This window comes from Stenella coeruleoalba (assembly GCF_951394435.1).
Source record: "Stenella coeruleoalba genome assembly, chromosome: 1".
In the NCBI taxonomy this organism is placed as follows: domain Eukaryota; kingdom Metazoa; phylum Chordata; class Mammalia; order Artiodactyla; family Delphinidae; genus Stenella; species Stenella coeruleoalba.
Genome location: NC_137169.1, coordinates 67557965 through 67582403, shown reverse-complemented (window position 1 = coordinate 67582403; position 24439 = coordinate 67557965). Strand labels below are relative to the sequence as shown.

Genomic DNA, 24439 nt, shown 5'->3' with positions numbered 1-24439 from the left:
GAGAGTCCGCCTGCCGATGCGGGGGACACGGGTTCATGCCCCGGTCCGGGAAGATCCCACATGCCGCGGAGCGGCTGGGCCCGTGAGCCATGGCCGCTGAGCCTGCGCGTCCGGAGCCTGTGCTCCACAACGGGAGAGGCCACAACAGTGAGAGGCCCACGTACCGCAAAAAAAAAAAACAACTTACCAAAACTGGTGAATTTTTGTGTAGCCATTTTAATACGGAAGATGGAAGAAAAAAAGCAACATTTTTAGCATATTATGCTTTATTATTTCAAGAAAGGTAAAACGCAACCGAAACGCAAAAGAAGATTTGTGCAGTGTATGGAGAAGGTGCTGTAACTGATCGAACGTGTCAGAAGTGGTTTGCGAAGTTTTGTGATGGAGATTTCTTGCTGGATGATGCTCCACGGTCGGGTAGACAAGTTGAAGTTGATAGCGATCACACTGAGACATTAATTGAGAACAATCAACGTCATACCACACAGAAGAGAGCCGACATACTCAAAATATCCCAATCAAGCGTTGAAAATCATTTGCACCAGCTTGGTTATGTGAATTGCTTTGATGTTTGGGTTTCACATAAGTTAAGCAAAAAAACCCTTCTTGACCATATTTCCGCATGAGATTCTCTACTTAAACGTAATGAAAACGTTCCATTTTTGAAACAAATTGTGACGGGCGATGAAAAGTGGAATGGAAGAGATCGTGGGGCAAGAGAAGTAAAACACCACCAACCACACCAAAGACCGGTCTTCATCCAAAGAAGGTGATGCTGTATATATGGTGGGATTGGAAGGGAGTTTATTATGAGCTCCTTCCTGAAAACCAGACGATTAATTCCGACAAGTACTGCTCCCAATTAGACCAATTGAAAGCAGCACTCAACGAAAAGCGTCCGGAAAGAGTCAACAGAAAACGCATAATCTTCCATCAGGATAACACAAGACTGCATGTTTCTTTGATGACCAGGCAAAAGCTGTTACAGCTTGGCTGGCAAGTTCTGATTCATCCACCGTATTCACCAGACATTGCACCTTCGGATTTCCATTTATTTTGGTCTTTACAAAATTCTCTTAATGGAAAAAATTTCAGTTCCCTGGAAGACTGTAAAAGACACCTGGAACAGTTCTTTGCTCAAAAAGATAAAAAGTTTTGGGAAGTTGGAATCATGAAGTTGCCTGAAAAATGGCAGAAGGTAGTGGAATAAAACGGTGAATACGTTGTTCAATAAAGTTCATGGTGAAAATGAAAAATGTGTTTTTTATTTTTACATAAAAACTGAAGGAACTTTTTGGCCAACCCAATACATATTTAAAATATCTTCTATTTGCTGGCTTGATTTTTCATCTCTTAATGGTGTCTTTTGATGCAGAGATGAGTTTTCTGTAGGTGACACAATTTTTGGCAGGAATATTACTAAATAAGGGAAACAGTTTCAAACCTCCTTTTTCAAAATGCTCTCTTCATTGTACAAGTTTCTTTCCAAAAGCAGTTCTCACTCATTTTTGAAACACAACTTTTACTTTGGGGCCATAGGATAAATGTATATATTAAAAAAAATTTTTTTATTAGCATATCGTTGACAGCTACTTGTCATCACAGCAAAGGTCAGAAAATTTAAAACACTTGTGTTTTTTCAAATAAACCTATAAAACTCTCCTTTAAGTCAGATAGTACTTCGCTACAAGACATCAGGGAACAAATGATTTTCATGATCGTTCTCTTATGTCTTTACAGAGGAGTATAAACATTTAAAAACATTTAGATATTTGATTTTTTAAAAATAAAAATTAACCACATTGCTGACATACTGAAGCATGTAAACTGCAATATTTTGAAATATGCTGACCATCAGTGAACCCAGGATAGGTTGTGGTGCAAACTGAGGCCTTGGTGTCAATCCCTATATAGGATGCTGGCAAAACTTCATTTCTTCTATTTTTACCATACGAATAGAATTGAAAACTCTCATATTCTCTATTTGTTTCTGATGGAGATTGAGCCTCTTACATAATGCTTGAGTACAAGCTCCCATTTGGGAAGCCAAAAAGATAGAGGTAAACAGACATGTTGAAACTGGCAATTTGAACAATTAATTAATATTAATTTAACTATTTTTATTATTTGCATATCAATTGAACGGATTTTAACAGATCCATAAATTACAAGGCAGATCTCTTCAAATGCTCTAGTCACTAAGCAGATACTAAAGTTTCAATAAATATTTGATATGATCTTGATTTTGGCTTAAGGGAAAATGGGAGAGATGAATTTCTACTTTGTAGATGTGGAAAAAGAAACGCAATGACTTTCAGATAGTCTATGTCCTAAGACGTTGGGAGAAGAAAGAGGACAGGAAGGGAAAAGGGTTGAATTGAATTAAGTAGTCTAATTTTTCTTTGCACAAAGTCGGAAACCTGAGGCCCTTCAGTGGACAGCCTTAACACAAATTCTGTAATGCATAGAGACAGACCTGCTAATGGTCGTAGTGTGACTGCAGAAGAGGGGAAGAACACGTGTAGAAACGAAAAGTGCCCCAGATCTAAAACTGCTCTGCACGTACGGTCCCTGTGCCGCTAGCTACTTCGGAAGTCCCAGCGGTGAGAGCAGCTTGGGTCTCCACACCTGGAGCCGTTCTCCGCGGCCACGCCCCAGAGGCGGGAGGAGCTTTCCTCGAAGCCCCGCCCCTGCCCGCCCTCCTCGCCCTCCTGCGACGCCCTAGAAGCCGGTGGCGGTCGCGAAAACACCGGAAGGAGCTGGAGCCGTTGCGGGAAGTGGCCGGGAGGCTGGTATCCCGCAGGCTGAGCTGCGGGTCCGTTTTCCGGCCTTCCAGAAGCGACGCCGCCCCCTCCTAGGCCAGGGGAAGAAAAGCGGAGCTGGTGGGAGGTGCGGCCGGAGGCCACCGTCGGCCGCGCTGGCGGGGCCCGTGGGGAAGGCCGTGGAGGTGAGCGCGTAGCTGTTGGGAGGGGCGCGGGGTCGAAGTGCGCCTCGCCTTTAGCTAGGGATCGGTCTGTGTTTTCGCTCCCGCGCGCCGGGGCTGTGGCTGCTGCAGCGGCTTCTTTTTCTTGGTTCGGGGTGGTGGTGGGTGCGCGGGTGGGTAGAAGGCCTAGGCCCCTCCGGTGCTCTGCGCTGCAGGGATGATTGGTGGCCTCTCCAGTAGGGGCGGTGGAGGATGCGAGTCAGTCGTAGATTTGAGGAAGGGTCCCCAGGGGGCGCTCCCCTGGGAAGCGGGAGGAAGGAGGGGTGAGAAGAGTCCCGAAGCGGGCCTCCTCTCTTTTCCTCGGTCTCCGCATGCCGACTTATCAGTCCAGCACGGTGGGCGCAGGCGACTGAAAGCCCCGCAGTGCGCTGGCTCCTGGGTTCTGGTTTCGCTTTGCGGCGTAGTTGGGGTGATCGGACCCATTCGTGCAGCCCCAGGGGTCCCGTTATTAATTGTTGTCAGCAGGAAAACCTAGGCGTCAACGTCACCGAAATTTTTCTTAGACGAATATTTAATCCTTACTGTTTCACCGGTTACTCCTTGCGGTCTGTCCATCCGCAGCTTTTGTTTGAGTCAGTTTCCATGGTGTGTGGTTTCCCAGACCGTTACTCTTACATATTTTACCTACTACAAAATGCTCTTCATTTGAATATTTACAGGGTGCAAATTGAGCTGTTGGATGACTATGGGTGTTCTGCACTCAAGTATTTTTAGGGTTTACGTCTCATATAATCAGTATAAGGCCGGGAAAATTGGGCCAGAGGGGATAACGCTGGCAGGAGCATAGGCTCTAAACTTACGATAAGGATCTCTAGACTTATTGCTTAATAGATGTATAGAATAGTAGAATTTTTTAGTTTAATCAGATTATTTTTCTTTTAAGGAAAACTTGTTTCAAAAAATAATGAGGCTGTTCTAGTTCCACTTCTGGTTGAGACAGTTGTATCATTTGGAAAGGTCTGACCAAAGCAGATAATAAGCTATTTGATTTGAACCTAATACGAATATTGTTAGTGAATTCATGCTATTAATATAAACATGGGGAAAAGTAGGAATCTTATTGAAAGACAGTGCTAATTTTAAGGAAAAGTAATAGTAATAAGTTATACTACACCGGAGGCTTTATATTATTTAATTTACTTTGGCAGGATTAAAATAAAAAGGACAGTACAAAAGTATTGCAGGAATAAACTATTTGACCTCTTGCCATATGCAAGAGGGATAGTCTACTTAAAATTGCTTCTTATTTTTGATCTGGTTTATAGCCAGCTTTCACTTTTTTGTCTTGAGCTCTTTATAACTTACGCCTTTATAACCTATTTGTAAAAAATAACTGTGCATTTAATGACGTTAGATTGTAGTAAATAGATTATTTTAATCGTTTGAAATTCAGAGTTAAGGAGATAATTTTTACATTTATTTATTGTTAGAATTTTCAGTGACCTTTCACATATACAATCTTATTTGATCCTCATGCCAGTCCTCTGAGTTAGAAATGCCAAGAAGTAAAGTCTTTTCCCATGACAGAAGCATTTCAAGATTGTGTAAGGATCAGAATTTCCCTAAAGCCTGAAATAATCTTGAAGTAACCTTTGATATAAATTGGAATTCAGCTAAGTATTGGAACACTGTGAAGTATAACATGGGACAGACTCTGGACTCTTTGCAAGGAAATGAAGTACATACATGGTGAAAGATTTTTGGTGAGAAACATGAAATGTAGTCATTTCCCAAAAATAAAGGAATAAGTAACAGCTTTCTTTAGTGTTGTTTTTAAACTTTTTTTTAAGTCTGCATGTGATTTCAGGAGCATTTTGATAAATAGGTTAGTCCCAAAGAGTCTGAGATAAGCTCAGTTTGTTTGTCTGTAAAAAGGAGCATGAATTTTGTACTAATACTTAAGAATGCATATATAAAAATAAATGTTCTTTTCAAAAGTTACTCTAGAAGGCTATGTAGGTCAATATCTATGGGTCTATCAGGGAAAGAAAGCCCTTTGGAAAATAAAAAGAATGGAACATGGTTTCTACCCTTAAAGAATTTAAAGTCAGGCTTGTAGTCAAGTAGGGTAGGTTTTTACAGAACTGTGGTAAAATGTCTTATGACTATTACAATCAGGAATTTAGGTGAGGGAGACATTACTTGTGATTGAATCTTGATAGAGATGATATTTGAGATGAGTGAGCTTTGCAAGGTTTTCAACAGGCGAATATTGGAGAACATTTCTAAAAACAGTAGATTATTGCGTTCCTGGAAAGGTACAACTTATATTTGAGAAAGGATCAGTACAATAGTTTGGCTGATAATAAGTTATGATTTATCTAAGTTAGAAATAGGAGATGAAAAAGACAAATCACGAAGGGCTTCATTGAAGATGTTTGGTTAGAAGAGGTATGTGATCCATATGAATGCAGAATGAGCTGTAATTGGGAGATGATTGAGACCAAGAGAACACTTGGGCAGCTTTAGGTTAAGCAAGATCTTGATAGTGTCACTTTTTTTTTTTTTTCAGTATGCGGGCCTCTCACTGTTGTGGCCTCTCTCGTTGCGGAGCACAGGCTCCGGACGCGCAGGCTCAGCGGCCATGGCTCACGGGCCCAGCTGCTCCGCGGCATGTGGGATCCTCCTGGACCAGGGCATGAACTCGTGTCCCCTGCATCGGCAGGCGGACTCACAGCCGCTGCGCCACCAGGGGAGCCCCGATAGTGTCACTTTTGTGGCCCTTGTAGTTTCTCCAAAGTGCTATCTTGTAAGCAGACCTTGAGATAACATGGGTGCAGGTGAGATGCCAGGAAGCACAAGTGAGGGAGTGGGTAAAGAGTCAGGAAAGGGAAAAAAAGCCAGTGATGGGCAACTGGGGGTTAATCCTGTGGAGATTTTTGTAGAGCTGCCTTAGAATTGTCCTACTAACTGAAGGGTAGATGGGGAGTTTTTCCACCTACTCTAGTCCTCACTGATGGAGATTGTTCTTGAAATGTTTCGAGCACTTCCCATTGTCTTAGCTAGGGTTGGGCAGGCTCCTGTTGGTGGAGGTGGGAAGCTGTCAGGATACTATCTGTACCAGCTGCAAGGTGAGCTGAAGGGATGGGGGCCGGATGTCAACTGTGTCTGTTAATAGGCATTCTTATTAAATAATCAAGATGTGAAATAAAAGCCTCAATTTAGGTGGAGATCTAGAAGAAATGTGAGTTGAGAAGTGATGGATAAAAGAAGCAAGCAGTAGAATTTGGTAACTGGTAGAATATAGAAAATGAGGGATGCTAAAATGGCACTGAGGTTTGAGAGTTATGTAACTTGTGATTGAGGAGGGTTGACAGAAGGTCACTGACATTCAAATTAGTTATTTCAGGAGAATAAAGGAATTACAGTGTGTTGAAGAGTGTTGATAAAGTAGAGTGTAGGTGACCAGTCATTCAAAAGGGAAAGTAGGGTGGAGATTTGAACAGTGCTGCCACCCCTACTAGATACACAGTGTCTGACCCATACTTGATTGGGCCTTTGTTAAATTAGCCTCTAAATGCCTGGGGCTAGCGCGTCCTGAAATATGGCAGTATGGTGAAAATATGAGACTGAATGTGACATAAGAAGATTTCTTACATTTTTTAACTATTTATAAAATCCTGAAGGAGGAATTGCTAATATTTTTAGTAGAGGCATTATTTAGATGAATAAATTCTGATTCTTTTTTATAATCAACAATATTCTGGTAAAGAAAAAAATTGGCAAAATTTCTTAGAGTGGTTCTCATTTGAATATGGTGGTTGCAATTGTTTTTCCATGATTCTACATGTTCTACTTAAGTAGTTTTAATGACTGTCCCATAATGTTGATACTCTGTTAATTTAATTACCCCTCCATCTTGCTCAGAAGTGACTTAGGGTGAAAATTACCATCAGCTCGTTTGTGCTTCGTTATATTCATTGATTCTTGTTCTCCATTTCTCTTCCTCTTGCTTCCTCCCTCTTCTCTCTTCCCCTTCTGCCTAGTGTTTGTCACAATTATTTCAACTAGATAAGGCTACAGTTGACTATACTTTGCTGTTATTGGACAGATTTTTTTTCTTTGTAGGAAATGCTGATTAATGTTTACAAATCTTGATTAAGGAATTTTATTTAAAGCGAGGTTGCCGGGTTGGAGCTATGCTTTTGGGTGGTTTATTGTGGCAGTGTTAAGAATAGGTTCTAGAACAGCTAGATTGCAGGTAGAGCAATCAATTAGGAGATTATATAGTTCTCTTAATAGACTCAGTAAGCCTCTCACTAATTAGACTGTTAAGGGTCAAAGGGACAGATGTTTTTAAGAAAAGGGAAATTAGAAGATTAGTACTAAATTTCTTTTTCTTTGTTATGATTTGAACGAAAATTAAGAACGATTAGGGTAAGAGTTATAGGACTGTAAGATCTGTGTGAAGATTTTAAGGAGTTTGTGTTTGCTAGAATATTTGTTTAAAGGACAAGAAACACAGTTCTTAAAAGTGCTCATCAGGGGACTTCCCTGGTGGCACATTGTTTAAGAATCTGCTTGCCAATGCAGGGGACACGGGTTTAAGCCCTGGTCGGGGAAGCTCACATGCCGCGGAGCAACTAAGCCTGTGTACCACAACTACTGAGCCCGTGTGCCACAACTACTGAAGCCTGCGTGCCTAGAGCCCATGATCCGCAACAAAAGAAGCCACCGCAATGAGGAGGCCGTGCACCACAACGAAGAGTATCTCCCGCTCGCCGAAAGTAGAGAAAGCCCGCGCACAGCAACGAAGACCCAACGCAGCCATAAATAAATAAATAAATTTAAAAATAAAACAGTGCTCATCAGGGGACTTCCCTGGTGGTGCAGTGGATAAGACTCCATGTCTTATCCACTGGGGGCCCGGGTTCGATCCCTGGTAAGGGAACTAGATCCCACATGTGTGCTGCAACTAAGAGTTCGCATGCCACAACTAAGGAGCCCATGAGCCACAACTTAAGACCCGGCACAACCAAACAAATATATTTTTTTAAAAAGTGCTCATCAGCATATTTTATAGATTAAAAGTCTCCACGGACTCTTATTATGGATTGATTTAGAATAAAATAAACTTTTCTGCCTATTGTACTCTTTGCTGATATTAATACTTCTATTGTCAATGTTTTTGGCTTGCTTTTGTTGTATAGTAATTTTCTTCTATGGTAAACATGGAAAAATAAGCTGTAAGGTTATTATAATGTTGCATTTTTACAATTAAAATAATTTTGAAACCTAGTATTTAAAATAGTACAGTTGGGCTTCCCTGGTGGCACAGTGGTTAAGAATCCACCTGCCAGTGCAGGGGACATGGGTTCGAGCTCTGGTCCAGGAAGATCCCACATGCCATGGAGCAACTAAGCCTGTGCGCCACAGCTACTGAGCCTGCGCTCTAGAGCCTGCAAACCGCAACTACTGAGTCCACATGCCACAACTACTGAAGTCTGCCCACCTAGAGCCCGTGCTCCACAACAAGAGAAGGTACCGCAATGAGGAGCACATGCACTGCAACGAAGAGCAGCCCCCACTTGCCTCAACTAGAAGAAAGCCGCACACAGCAACAAAGACCCAACACAGCTAAAAATAATAAATAAAATTAAAAATAAAATAAAATAGTACAGTTGGGGGCTTCCAGGGTGGTGTAGTGGTTAAGAATCCTCCTACCAATGCAGGGGACATGGGTTCGATCCTTGGTCCGGGAAGATCCCACGTGCCCCGGAACAACCAAGCCCGTGCACCACAACTACTGAGCCTTGCGCTCTAGTGCCTGCGAGCCACAACTACTGAAGCCCACGCGCCTAGAGCCCATGCTCCACAACAAGAGAAGCCACCACAATGAGAAGCCCGCGCACGGCAACAAAGAGTAGCCCCCGCTCGCTGCAACTAGAGAAATCCCAGGCAGAACAACAAAGACCCAGTGCAGCCAAAAATAAATAATTATTTTTAAAAAAACAGTTTAAAAAAGTAAAAGATAAAATAGTACAGTTGGACTAGTCAGATTAGTTGTAGTAATGGAACAGTTGTATAGGTTGAAACTACTGACAGACAAATCAGTTTTTCTGCAGTCAGAGAATCTTAGAATTGACTTTAGGGCAAAATGCTGTCCTTTGAAACACCTGACAGTTGGTCTTCCAGCCTCTGTGTGTAACAATGATGGGGAACATCCTACTTCCCAAGGTTCCACCTTCCATTTTTATATAACTCTAATTGTTGAAAATCTTCACCATTGACTGGAGTTGCTATTTCTAAATTTCTCAAGTTACGTAAAAAAGAAAAGATCTCTCTTACTTTGGTCATAATGTCCAAATAATTGGAATGCATGTATCAAGTCCTCCAACTTTTTTTTTTTTTTTGGCTGCTTGGAGCGACTTATGGGATTGTAGTCCCCCAGCCTAGGGCCTGGGCAGTGAAAGTGCCGAGTCCTAACCACTGGACCGCCAGGGAACTCCCCTCAAGTCCTCCAACTTTTGCCTTCCGCTGTCTAAACATAACATCCATACTTTCAATTTTTGCTTATAATAGTTAACATTTATTGAGTGCTTACTCTCACTCTGTTCGAAGTAATTTATATATGTTAACAAATGTGTTATATAACACCCCCCGAACTCCACGAGGTAGATTTTTGTAATTATCTCAATTTTATAGATGAGGGAACTCAGGCACAGAGAAGTGACTTAACCCTGGTCACAAACCTAGGACATAGTGGAGCTTGGATTTGAACCCAGGTAGCCTTGCTCCGGAAACTTTACTTTTAGCCATAGTGTTGTCTTTATGAGGATACAGTTTTCAAATTATTTAAGACTGTCTATGGAAGGCATTTGTATTCTGTAGCTTTTAACGTTCTTCATAAATAAAACGTTCACTAAATAATCTACTTAGTTTATGAGTACAATAAGACTGGCTTCTCTTTTTATTGTGAAACCTATTCTGTTGATAAATTGAGTGAGAACTGCACTGTTATTTCCTTCGTCTTTTAGCATCTAGAATCTAAGTACCTGAAACCCTTTTTTTGGCCTTACTTTAGACAGTAGACTCTTTTTTTTTAAATTAATTAATTAATTAATTTATTTTTGGGTGTGTTGGGTCTTCGTTTCTGTGCGAGGGCTTTCTTTAGTTGCGGCGAGCAGGGGCCACTCTTCAACGCGGTACGTGGGCCTCTCACTATCGCGGCCTCTCTTGTTGCGGAGCACAGGCTCCAGACGCGCAGGCTCAGTAGTTGTGGCTCACGGGCCCAGTCGCTCCGCGGCATGTGGGGTCCTCCCAGACCAGGGCTCGAATCCGTGTCCCCTGCATTGGCAGGCAGATATTCAACCCCTGTGCCACCAGGGAAGCCCCTGACAGTAGACTCTTTTAATGCCAATATAGAATACTATATCCATCCTTGTTAATCTTAGCTCATTTTTCTAAATAAAATGTCATTTCTTTAATTATTTTTATAATTTTATAATTAGATTTAACTAGCCTGTCTTGTGTGTCTTTATCCAGATTTTTGTTAAGAATTTTGAACAGTTCTGCCATCTGCTAATACAGAGTTTCTTCTGGATTCATATTAATCTTCTGTGTAACTAATAAATTAGCAACCAGTTCTCATGACAAGTTCTTTTGTCACAGTCGCTTGATTCTGATTCTTTATAAATAGCTTTACTTTTTGGAATAGACTAGATAATGGAATACAGGCAGTTTTTCAATATTAAAAGGTTCTCCTTAGGTTACCAACTATGTCTTGATGTGTAACAAATATTAATAACACTGGTCCCTATGCTTTTCCTGTATTAAAACTTGAATGTCTGCTATTCTTTTATTAGGATGACTGGGTCAGAATTTGGGGCCTGAAGATTTGGGGATTGTACTGCTAAAAAGTAATATCTTCCCCACCTCCTTAAAAGTAATATCTTCAGAAGCAGTTTTGAATCTACAGATGGGCACTTGAGCCCCTGCCAAAGCTGTACATCATACAGCATGATGCTGTCATTTCAACCTGGAAGATTTTTCAGTTGTTATTACCATCATTATTGCTGAGGAGATTTCAAATTGTCCAGATAGGGTAGATAGAGGGAAAAGTTGTCTGATAAAAGATTGCAAAGGTCAGGACAAATTGAGGTCAAATTATGGAAAGCCTTAATTTCCATGCACAGTTTGAATATCTTTTGCTCTCTAGTAATTCCCAACCTGTGATCCCCAAGCTTCCAGAGGAGTCTTAGAGTTTTGTAGGTTAATAGTTTTGTAGATTTGTATATTTTGGAGATTAAACCCTTGTTGGTTTCTTCACTTGCATATATTTTCTTCCATTCTGAGGGTTGGCTTTTTGTTTTGTTTATGGTTTCCTTTGCTGTGCAAAAGCTTTTAAGTTTAATTAGATCCCATTTGTTTATTTTTGTTTTAATTTTCATTACTCTAGGAAGTGGATCAAAAAAGATCTTGTTGCAGTTTATGTCAAAGAGTGTTCTGCCTATGTTTTCCTGTAAGAGTTTTATAGTGTCTGGCCTTACATTTAGGTCTTTGATCCATTTTAAGTTTATTTTTGTGTATGATGTTTGGGAGTGTTCTAATTTCATTCTTTTACATGTAGCTGTCCAGTTTTCCCAGCATCGCTTATTGAAGAGACTGTCTTTTCTCCATTGTATATTCTTACCTCCTTTGTCATAGATTAGGTGACAATAGGTGCGTGGGTTTATCTCTGGGCTTTTTACCCTGTTCCGTTGATCTGTATTTCTGTTTTTGTGCCAGTACCATACTCTCTCGATTACTGTAGCTTTGTAGTGTAGTCTGAAGTCAGGGAGCCTGATTCCTCCAGTTCCATTTTTCTTTCTCAAGATTGCTTTGGCCATTTGGGGTCTTTTGTGTTTCCATACAAATTGTAAAATGTTTTGTTCTAATTCTATGAAAAAATGCCATTGGTAATTTAATGGGGATTGCATTGAATCTGTAGATTGCTTTGGGTAGTATAGTCATTTTCATAGTATTGATTGTTCTGATCCAAGAACATCGTATATCTCTCCATCTGTTTGTTCATCTTTGATTTTTTTCATCAGTATCTTATAGTTTTCTTTTGTAAAAAATATATTTATTTTTATGTATTTGGCTGTGTCGGGTCTTAGTTCCAGCGTGCAGAATCTTTGTTGCGGCATGTGGGATCTGTCGTTTCAGTGAGCAGGCTTCTCTCTAGTTGTGGTGTACGGGCTCTTGAGCGTGGGGGCTCAGTAGTTGCGGCACGCGGGCTCTCTAGTTGTGGTGCACAGGCTCCAGAGCATGCAGGCTTAGTTGCCCCGTGACATGTGTGATCTTACTTCCGCAACCAGAGATTGAACCCGTGTCCCCTGCATTGGAAGGCGGATTCTTAACCACTGGACCACCAGGGAAGTCCCAGTATCTTATAGCTTTCTGAGTACAGGTCTTTGGCCTCCTTAGGTAGGTTTATTCATAGGTGTTTTATTCTATTTGTTGTGATGGTAAATGGGACTCTTTCCTTAATTTCTCTTTCTGATCTTTCGTTGTTAGTGTATAGGAATGCAAGAGATTTCTGTGTATTAATTTTGTATCCTGCAAGTTTACCAAATTCATTGATTAGCTCTAGTAGTTTTCTAGTAGCATCTTTAGGATTTTCTGTGTATAGAATCATGTTATCTGCAAATTAATTCTCATTAAGCTGTTTAAATACCAGAACATTAATAGCAGAATGGAGAGAACTGATCTTTCTCTAGTCCCCCTTTCTTCTTTGCTGTGAGGCAACATTCTGAGTACATAACCTTCAAAACTGTATTTTTATCCTTTTACAGTGGATATGTACATACAGATACAACGTGCTATTATGCATGTTTTGTTTTGGGGCTTTATTTTTTTTGAACATTGTTTTCTTACTTTTTTTGTTTTTTTTTTTATTTTAACTGAAGTATAGTTAATTTACAATGTTGTATTAGTTTCCGGTGTACAGCAAAGTGATTCTGTTGTACATATATATATTTTTCACATTTTTTTCCATTATAGTTTATTACAGGATAATTAAATATAGTTCCCTCTGCTATACAGTAGGACCTTGTTTACCTGTTTTATATATAGTAGTTTGTATCTGATAATCCCAAACTCCTAATGTATTCTTCCCTCAGGTTTTAAATTTTTACTTCAGTGGTATCATAGAGAATGTATTATTTTGCATCTTCCTTTTTTCTATTCAACATTATGTCCTTTAGATCTACTCATGTTGATAAATTATCCATCCAGTTCATGAAGTTAAACTGATGTGTAGTGTTCAGTCATGAATATATATACATATATATGTATATATATGTATATGTATATATATATCCAACCTTGTATTGATGCACTTAAAACATTTTACAGTCAAAAGTGAGATAACATACTGTCTAGAAAGCAGTGAGAAGAACATTTCCATCCCATTGGCAAACATTGGTGTTAAGAAGAAAATGTATAGTTTAAATACTTTTATTATTAAGTAAATAAAACTAAGAGAATTCAGTTCCCATATTTAGGGATTAAGAAAATAAAACAGAAACCAAATAGGACATGGGGATTAAAGATAAAACTGTAATTAATGGAAGTGGAAACAACAAAACAAAAATAGTGGGAAGGATAAATCCCAAAGCTGGTTCTTTGCAAGGACTGATGAATTAGATAAACCTCATATAGAAGAGAAGAAAATGGAGTAAAAATATGCAATATTAGGAATGAGGAAGGCGACATCATAGATACCCAGGTATAGGAGAGGTTAACGGAATTTTATGCAAACCTTCTTGAGAATACTACATGTTATGCCATGATGCCAAAGTTGAAAGTCAAGATTAATGGATAATTTTTTTTTTTTTTTTTTTTTTGTGGTACGCGGGCCTCTCACTGTTGTGGCCTCTCCCACTGCAGAGCACAGGCTCCGGACGCGCAGGCTCAGCGGCCATGGCTCATGGGCCCAGCCGCTCTGCGGCACGTGGGATCTTCCCGGACTGGGGCACGAACCCATGTCCCCTGCATCGGCAGGCGGACTCTCAACCACTGCGCCACCAGGGAAGCCCTAATGGATAATTTTATACCAAAATATAAATTAATAAAATTGACCCAAGAAGCAGAAAAGTTGAATTGACCAGTTCTTGCTCAAGGATTGAAAAGATCATTGAAGATCTGTCCTTGAAAGAGACAGCATAACAGATGGTTTCACAGCTGACTTTTATTTAGTTTATAAACAACATATAGTTTTTTTAAAAAACTGTATTGTATGTTATTAAAGATGCAAAGCTACTCAGTGCATTCTGTGAAGTACACATATTGGGTTAGCCAAAAAGTTCGTATGGGTTTCTCCATAAGATGTTACAAATTTTTGGCCAGCCCGATACTTTTATCCCTGATTAAAATGCTATCAAAAAAGGTCAATCTCACTTACATCTAGAAATGCAAAATTTCTAAATACAATATTAGCCAATAGAATCTAGATATGAAATAACGGACTAATAGTACATTTTGACCCAGTAGGGTGTATTACATCAGTGCAAGGATCCTTAGTATCAAGTCTGTTAATATAATAGATAATATCAACAAATGAAACAAGGAGTCTAGGAAGCCATCAGTAGCTGCTGAAAAGACATTTAAAAAAAAATCTTTATTGGAGTATAATTGCTTTACGATGTTGTGTTAGTTTCTGCTGTATAACAGAGTGAATCAGCTATATGCATATGTATATCCCCATATCTCCTCCCTCTTGAGTCTCCCTCCCACCCTCCTTATCCCACCCCTGTAGGTGGTCACAAAGCACCAAGCTGATCTCCCTGTGCTATGCAGCTGCTTCCCACTAGGTATCTATTTTACATTTGGTAGTGTATATATGTCAGTGTTACTCTTTCACTTCATCCCACCTTCCCTTTCCCCATGTCCGCAAGTCCATTCTCCACATCTGTGTCTTTATTCCTGTCCTGCCCATAGGTTCATGAGAACCATTTTTTTTTTTTTTTAAGATTCCATATATATGTGTTAGCATGTGGTATTTGTTTTTCTCTTTCTGGCTTACTTCAGTCTGTATGACAGACTCTAGGTCCATCCACTTCACTACAAGTAACTCAATTTCGTTTCTTTTTATGGCTGAGTAATATTCCATTGTATATATGTGCCCCATCTTCTTTATCCATTCATCTGTCAATGGACACTTAGATTGCTTCCATGTGCTGGCTATTGTAAATAGTGCTACAGTGAACATTGTGTTATATGACTCTTTTTGAATTATGGTTTTCTCAGTGTATATGTTTGGGATTGTTGGGTTATGTAGTAGTTCTATTTTTAGTTTTCTAAGGAACCTCCATACTGTTCTTCATAGAGGCTGTGTCAATTTACATTCCCACCAACAGTGCAAGAGGGTTCCTTTTTCTCCACACCCTCTCCAGCATTTGTTTTTTGTAGACCTTGTGATAATGGCCATTCTGACCAGTGTGAGGTGATACCTCATTGTAGTTGTGATTTGCCTTTCTCTAATGATTAGTGATGTTGAGCATCTTTTTTTTTTTTTTTTCTGTACGCGGGCCTCTCACTGCCGTGGCCTCTCCTGTTGCAGAGCACAGGCTCCGGACGCGCAGGCTCAGCGGCCATGGCTCACAGGCCCAGGTGCTCCGTGGCATGTGGGATCTTCCCGGATGGGGGCACGAACCCGTGTCCCCTGCATCAGCAGGCAGACTCTCAACAACTGCGCCACCAGGGAAGCCCGAGCATCTTTTCATGTGTTTGTTGGCAATCTGTATACTTTTTTTGGAGAAATGTCTGTTTAGGTCTTCTGCCCATTTTTGAATTGGGTTTTTTGATACTAAGCTGAACGAGCTGCTTGTATATTTTGGAGATTAATCCTTTGTCAGTTGCTTCGTTTGCAACTATTTTGTCCCATTCTGAGGGTTGTCTTTTTGTCTTGTCTATTTTTTGTCTCCTTTGCTGTGCAAAACCTGTTAAGTTTCATTAGGTCCCATTTGTTTATTTTTGCTTTATTTCCATTTCTCTAGGCGGTGGGTCAAAAAGGATCTTGCTGTGACTTATGTCATAGAGTGTTCTGCCTGTGTTTTCCTCTAAGAATTGTATAGTGTCTGGTCTTACATTTAGGTCTTTAATCCATTTTGTGTTTATTTTTGTGTATGGTGTTAGGAAGTGTTCTAGTTTCATTCTTTTACATGTAGCTGTCCAATTTGCCCAGCACCACTTATTGAAGGGACTGTCTTTTCTCCATTTTATACTCTTGCCTCCTTTATCAAAGATAAGGTGACCATATGTGCGTGGGTTTATCTCTGGGCTTTGTATTCTGTTCCATTGATCTATGTTTCTGTTTTTTGTGGCAGTACCATACTGTCTTGATTACTGTAGCTTTGTAGTATAGTCTGAAGTCAGGGAGCCTGATTCCTCCAGCTCTGTTATTCTTTCTCAAGATTGCTTTGGCTATTCGGGGTCTTTTGTGTTTCCATACAAATTGTGAAATTTTTTGTTCTAGTTCTGTGAAAAATGCCATTGGTAGTTTGATAGGGATTGCACTGAATCTGTAGATTGCTTTGGGTAGTCCAGTCACTTTTACAATGTTGATTCTTCCAATCCAAGAATGTGGCATATCTCTCCATTTGTTTGTATCATCTTTAATTTCTTTCATCAGCATCATAGTTTTCTGTGTACAGGTCTTTTATCTCCTTAGGTAGGTTTATTCCTACGTGTTTTAGTCTTTCTGTTGCAGTGGTAAATGGGAGTGTTTCCTTAATTTCTCTTTCAGATTTTTCATCATTAGTGTATAGGCATGCAAGAGATTTCTGTTCATTAATCTTGTATCCTGGTACTTTACCAGATTCATTGATTAGCTCTAGTAGTTTTCTGGTAGCATAGGATTTTCTATGTATAGTATCATGTCATCTGCAAACAGTGAAAGCTTTACTTCTTCTTTTCTCATTTGGATTCCTTTTATTTCATTTTCTTCTCTGATTGCTGTGGGTAAAACTTCCAAAATATGTTGAATAATAGTGGTGAGAGTGGGCAACTTTGTCTTGTTCCTGATCGTAGAGGAAATGGTTTCAGTTTTTCACCATTGAGAACAATGTTGGCTCTGGGTTTGTCATATATGGCCTTTATTATGTTGCGGTAAGTTCCCTCTATGCCTACTTTCTGGAGTGTTTTTATCATAAATGGGTGTTGAATTTTGTGGAAAGCTTTTTCCGCATTTACTGAGATGATCATATGGTTTTTATTTTTCAGTTTGTTAGTATGGTGTATCACATTGTTTGATTTGCATATATTGAAGAGTCCTTGCATTCCTGGGATAAACCCCACTTGATCGTGGTGTATGATCCTTTTAATGTGTTGTTGGATTCTGTTTGCTAGTATTTTGTTGAGGATTTTTGCATTTATGTTCATCAGAGATATTGGCTTGCAGTTTTCTTTTTTTGTGACATCTTTGTCTGGTTTAGGTATCAGGGTGATGGTGGCCTCATAGAATGAGTTTGGGAGTGTTCCTCCCTCTGCTATATTTTGGAAGAGTTTGAGAAAGATAGGTGTTAGCTCTTTTCTAAATGTTTGATAGAATTCGCCTGTGAAGCCATCTGGCTCTGGGCTTTTGTTCGTTGGAAGATTTTCAATCACAGTTTCAGTTTCAGTGCTTGTGAGTCGTCTGTTTATATTTTCTGTTCCTTCTTGGTTCAGTCTCAGAAGGTTGTGCTTTTCTAAGAATTTGTCCATTTCTTCCAGGTTGTCCATTTTATTGGCGTATAGTTGCTTGTAGCAATCTCTCATGATCCTTTGTGTTTCTGCAGTGTCTATTGTTACTTCTCATTTTTCATTTCTAATTCTGTTGATTTGAGTCTTCTCCCTTTTTTTCTTGATGTGTCTGGCTAATCAATTTTGTTTATCTTCTCAAAGAACCAGATTTTAGTTTTATTGATCTTTGCTATTGTTTCCTTCATTTCATTTTCACTTATTTCTGATCTGATCTTTATGATTTCTTTCGTTCTGCTAACTTTGGGGGGGGGTTTGCTTCTTTTTTCTTTAATTGCTTTAGGTGTATGTTTAGGTTGTTTATTTGAGATTTTTTTTTGTTTCTTGTAGGATTGTATTGCTTTTTTTTTTTGTTTGTTTGTTTGTTTGTTTGTTTTTGCGTTACGCGGGCCTCTCACTGTTGCGGCCTCTCCCGTTGCGGAGCACAGGCTCCGGACGCGAACGCGCAGGCTCAGCCGCTCCGCGGCATGTGGGATCTTCCCGGACCAGGGCACGAACCCGCGTCCCCTGCATCGGCAGGCGGACTCTCAACCACTGCGCCACCAGGGAAGCCCGGATTGTATTGCTTTTAACTTCTCTCTTAGAACTGCTTTTGCTGCATCCCATAGGTTTTGGGTCATCATTGTTTTCATTGTCATTTGTTTCTAGGTATTATTTGATTTCCTCTTTGATTTCCTCAGTGATCTCTTGGTTATTTAGTGACGTATTATTTAGACTCCATGTTTTTGTATTTTTTACAGTTGTTTTCCTGTAACTGATATCTATTCTCATAGTGTTGTGATCAGAAAGGATACTTGATATGATTTCAGGTTTCTAAAATTTACCAAGGCTTGATTTGTGACCCAAGATATGGTCTATCCTGGAGAATGTTCCATGCGCAGTAGAGAAGAAAGTGTATTGTGTTGTTTTTGGATGGAATGTCCTACAAATATCAGTTAAGTCCATCTTGTTTAATGTGTCATCTAAAGTTTTTGTTCCTTATTTATTTTCATTTTGGATGATCTGTGCATTGGTGAAAGTGGGATATTAAAGTCCCCTACTATGATTGTGTTACTATTTCCTCTTTTATGGCTGTTAGCATTTGCCTTACGTATTGAAATTCTCTTATATTGGGTGCATAAATATTTACAATTGTTATATCTTCTTGGATTGATCCCTTGATCATTTTGTAGTGTCCTTCATTGTCTCTTTTAATAGTTTTATTTAAAGTCTATTTTGTCTGATACAAGAATTGCTACTCCAGCTTTCTTTTGATTTCCATTTGCCTGGAATATCTTTTTCCATCCCCTCACTTTCAGTCTGTATGTGTCCCTAGGTCTGAAGTGGGTCTCTTGTAGACAGCAGATATATGGGTCTTGTTTTTGTATCTGTTCAGCCAGTATATGTGTTTTGGTTGGAGCATTTATCCATTTACATTTAATGGAATCATCAATATGTATGTTCCTATTACCATTTTCTTCATTATTTTGGGTTTCCTTTTGTAGGTCTTTTCCTTCTCTTGTGTTTCCTTCCTAGAGAAGTTCCTTTAGCATTTGTTGTAAAGTTGGTTTGGTGGTGCTGATTTCTCTTAACTTTTGCTTATCTGTAAGCGTTTTAATTTCTCCATTGAATTTGAATAAGATCCTTGCTGACTAGAGTATTCTTTGTTGTAGGTTTTTCCCTTTCATCACTTTGAATATGTCCTGCCACTCCCTTCTGGCTTGCAGAGTTTCTTCTGAATGATCATCTGTTAACCTTATGGGGATTCCCTTGGTTATTTGCTGCTTTTCTCTTGCTGCTTTTAATATTTTTTTTGTAGTTAATTTTTGATAGTTTGATTAATATGTGTCTCAGAGTGTCTCTCTTTGGGTTCATCCTATATGGGACTCTCTGTGGTTCCTGCACTTGATTGACTATTTCCTTTCCCATGTTAGGGAAGTGTTCGACTGTAATCTCTTCAGATATTTTCTCAGTCCCCTTCTTTTTCTCTTCTTCTTCTGGGACCCCTAAAATTGAATGTTGGTGCGTTTAATGTTGTCCCAGACGTCTCTGAGACTGTCCTCAATTCTTTTCATTCTTTTTTCTTTATTTTCCTCCCTAGTAGTTATTTCCACCATTTTATCTTCCAGGTCAGTTATCTGTTCTTCTGCCCTGTTATTCTGCTATTGATTCCTTCTACAGTATTTTTAATGTCAGTAATTCTGTTGTTAATCAGTGTTTGTTTCCTCTTTAGTTCTTCTAGAACCTTGTTAAATATTTCTTGTGTTTTCTCCATTGTGTTTCTGAGATTTTGGATCATCTTTACTATCATTACTCTGAATTCTTTTTCAGGTAGGTTGCCTATTTCGTCTTCATTTATTTGGTCTTGTAGGTTTTTACCTTGCTCCTTCATCTGTAACATATATATATATATATTTTTTAAATTAAATTTATTTATTTATTTTTGGCTGTGTTGGGTCTTCGTTTCTGTGCGAGGGCTTTCTCTAGTTGCGGCGAGCAGGGGCCACTCTTCATCGCGGTGCGCAGGCCTCTCACTGTCGTGGCCTCTCTTGTTGTGGAGCACAAGCTCCAGACGTGCAGGCTCAGTAGTTGTGGCTCACAGGCTTAGTTGCTCCATGGTATGTGGGATCTTCCCAGACCAGGGCTTGAACCTGTGTCCCCTGCATTGGCAGGCACATTCTCAACCACTGCACCACCAGGGAAGCCCTGTAACATATTTTTTTGTCATTTCTTTTCTTTTTTCTTTCTTTTTTTTTTTTTTTTTGATGGATGGATGGTGCTGTATTCCTGTCTTACTGGTTGTTTGGCCTGAGACATCCAGCAATAGAGTTTGGAGGCAGTTGGTTAGAGCTGGGTCTTGGTGCTGAGATGAGGACCTCTGGGGGGCCTCACTCTGGTTAATATTCCCTGGGGTCTGAAGTTCTCTGTTAGTCCAGTGAGTTCGACTTGGAACTCCCACCATGGGAGCTTGGGCCCGACCTCCAGCCTGGGAATTGAGATCCCGCAAGATGGTCGCTGGGGGTTCCTCCCATCCCCTTAGGTCTCCGTGGTCCCCCACCAGTGCCTGGTAGGTGCCCTAATTGTGAGGAGATGTGAATTCCACGTCCTCCTAGTACACCATCTTGACTCCGCCGTGAAAAGACATTCGATAGAGTTCATTAATACCATTTCTAACTAATATAATAATATAAATCAACTATACTTCAGTTTTTAAAATTAATTTATTTTATTTTTGACTGCATTGGGTCTTTGTTTTTCTAGTGGCCAGCGGTGGCAACTCTTCATTGTGGTGCGCGGGCTTTTCGTTTCAGTGGCTTCTCTTGTTGCAGAGCACAGGCTCTAGGCACGCGGGCTTCAGTAGTTGCAGCACGGGGGTTCAGTAGTTGTGGCTCTCAGGTTCTAGAGCACAGGGTCTGTAGTTGTGGCGCATGGGCTTAGTTGCTCTATGGCATGTGGGATCTTCCCGGAGCAGGGGCTTGAAGCTGTGTCCCCTGCATTGGCAGGCAGATTCTTAACCAGTGTGCCACCAAGGAAGTCCCTGTACTTCAATTTAGAAGACCATTTCTGATTTTAAAAATGTAAGTACACTAAGAATGGAAAAAAATTATAGCAGATATCCTAAATGGCAAAACATTAATATAAGGACCCTGACATGGATGCTTACAGTCACCTTTATATTCAAGATTGCCTTTAGAGGTTCTAATAAATGCATTAAAACAGTAAAATTAAATAGCTGGTAGTAATATTGGAACAGAAGAGGTAAAATTATCAGGTTGTCTAGTGTACTTAGAGAGTAGACAAGGAAATGGAAATGGAACAGTGAAGGAAGTATGTTTTTACAGTTATCAAACTATTCTGTGTAGAATATTAGTTTCTGAATTAGATTAATATAATATGGGCATAGACAGATGAGTTTAAAAAAATAGAAAATCCAGAAATATTTTATGTGCCAATTTAATAAAGAATAAAGATAGGATTATAATTCAGTGGGAAATGTGTTGATTGTATAATAAAGGCACTGGTACAAATGTCTACCCATCTGGAGGAAAATAAAATTGGATTCCTGTCTTAAGATAAACTCCAGATAGATTAAAAGCCTTGTTAAAAAAAAAAATTTAAGGGTATTCTACAGCTTTAGCTCTATAAATTAGGGTGAAGGAAACCTTAAGATTGGAAACTCAGATGCTATTATAGAATGAGATCTGTCTGATTTTATAAATGCAAACTTTTAATAATAAAGCGTACCATAAGAAAGTTAACAATAGTTTTAGGCTTTTTTTTTTTCGGTACGCGGGCCTCTCACTGTTGTGGCCTCTTCCGTTGCGGAGCACAGGCTCTGGGCGCACAGGTTCAGTGGCCATGGCTCACGGGCCTAGCCGCTCCGCAGCATCTGGGATCTTTCTGGACCGGGGCACGAACCCGTGTCGCCTGCATTGGCAGGCGGGCTCTCAACCACTGCGCCACCAGGGAAGCCCCTGACAAAAATTTTTATATATAAGGTGTACAATGTGGCAGTTTCATATAAACATACATTGGAAAGTAATTACCACAGTCAAGCTAGTTAGCATTCATTACCTCATGTAGTTACTTTAATTTTTTTTTCTTGTCATGCCCCCACCCCTTCCCCTTTGGCAACCACCTGTTCTCTGTGTTTATGTGTTCGTTTCTGTTTTGTTTTTTAGATTCCATGTATACGTATTTGTCTTTCTTATTTTGACTTATTTCACTTAGTATAATACCCTCTAGGTCAATCCATGTAGTCACAAATGGCAAGGTTTCATTCTTTTTTATGGCTGAGTAGTATTCCATTTTGTGTATATATGTGTGTGTGTGTGTGTGTGTGTGTGTGTGTGTGTGTGTGTGTGTGTGTGTATACACCCCACATATTTTTTATCCATTCATCTGTTGATGGATACTTAGGTTGTTTCCATATTTTGGCTGTTGTAAATAATATTGCATTAACATAGGGATGCCCATGTATGTTTTTGAATTAGTGTTTTTGTTTTCTTCAGAAAAGTATGCAGAAGTGGAATTGCTGGATCATATGATAGTTCTATTTTTAATTTTTTGAGGAACTTCCATACTGTTTCCCATAGTGGCTGTACCAATTTTCAATCCCACCAACAGGGCACAAGGGTTCCCTTTTCTCCACATCCTCACCAACACTTGTTTGTTGTCCTTTTTATAATAGGCATTTTGACAGGTATGAGGTGATATCTCATTGCAGTTTTGATTTGCATTTGCCTGATGATTAGTGATGCTGAGCATCTTTTCATGTGTCTCTTGGCTAGCTGTATGTCTTTTATGGAAAATGTCTATTTAAAATGCCCGTTTTTAAATCAGGTTGCTTGCATCTTTGATGTTGGGTTGTATGAGTTTTTTGTATATTTTGGATATTGATCCCTTATCAAATAAGGGGCAATTGTGGGGTCTTCTGTTGTGGCAGCGCTGACTGCTGTGGGTGTGCTAGTGGCTGGGGCTGGCCCCTGGCCTGGTTGGCTGCCAGGTGCTGCCTCTTGTAGAGGTTGCCAGTCAAGAGTGGAGTTTTGTTTCCTGCAGACCGCCAGCTTTCCCATACTCAAGCCCTGCTGGCCTTCAGAGCTAGATATTCTGGGGGCTCATTTTCACTGTGCAGATCCCTCAGGCTGGAGAGCCCAGTGTGGGGCTCAGAACCTTCACTCCTTGTGGAGAAACTCTGTAGTAGTGATTTCTTTTTTAATATTCCTTATTTTTGGCTGTGTCTGGTCTTAGTTATGGTACGTGGGATCTTTCATTGTGGCATGTGGACTCTTCATTGTGGTGCGTGGGCTTCTCTCTAGTTGTGGTGTGCAGGCTCTCTAGTTTAGTTGTGGCTTGTGGGCTCAGTAGTTGCGGTGCACAGGCTTAGTTGCCCTGCAGCATGTGTGGTCTTAGTTGCCCAACCAGGGATCCAACCTGCGTCCCCTGCACTGGAAGGTGGATTCTTAACCACTGGACCACCAGGGAATTCCCTGCAATTGTGATTATTCTCTTGTTTGTGGGTTGCCTACCCAGGCGTGTGGGTCTTGACTATATTGCATCCCTGCTCCTTCTATCTATTTCATGGTTCCTTCTTCATATCTTTAGTTCTGGAAAATCTTTTCTGCTAGTCTTCAGGTCATTCTCATAGATAGTTGCTCTGTAAATAGTTGTAATTTTATTGTGTGTGTGGAAGGAGGTGAGCTCGGGGTCTGCCTACTTCACCATCTTAGTAAAGTATCCCCTGGTCAAATGTTTTTTGTCAAGAGTGCCAAGACCATTCAGTGGGAGAAAAAACAGTCTTTTAGAGAAAGGGTATTGGGCAAACTGTATATCCATATGCAAAAATATGACATTGGATCCCTACCTTACACAAACATACAAAAATTGACTTTAGTGGATCAAAGGCCTAAACATAAGAACTAAAACTCTTAGAAGAAAACATAGAGGGGGGAACTGTGACATTGGATTTGGCAGCGACTTCTTGGATCTGACACTAAAAGCACAGGTCACAAAAGTAGTAAATAGATAACTTGGATTATATCAGTTAGAAACTTCTGTGCATCAAAGGACACAGTCAACAGAGTGAAAAGGCCACCTATGGAATAGGCGAAAATATTTGCAAATTGTGTATCTGGTAAGGAGCTAAATATCCAGAGTACATAAAGGACTCCTACAACTGAACAACCAAAAAGCAAAAACTCGATTAAAAAAATGGCTCAAGTACTTGAATAGACTTTTCTCCAAAGAAGGTATATA

At 39.9% G+C, this 24439-nt stretch overlaps 1 protein-coding gene across 2 annotated transcripts in view; it reads left to right on the top strand.

Moving 5' to 3' along the window:
* Positions 1-2717: 2717 nt before the first annotated feature.
* USP33 (ubiquitin specific peptidase 33) overlaps positions 2718-24439 on the top strand; it is a 63887-nt gene continuing 42165 nt past the window's right edge. For both annotated transcript variants that reach the window (XM_079913485.1, XM_079913484.1), the window contains exon 1: positions 2718-2947. The gene's annotated coding sequence lies outside the window, so the exon portion shown is untranslated. The remainder of the gene's footprint in view (positions 2948-24439) is intronic.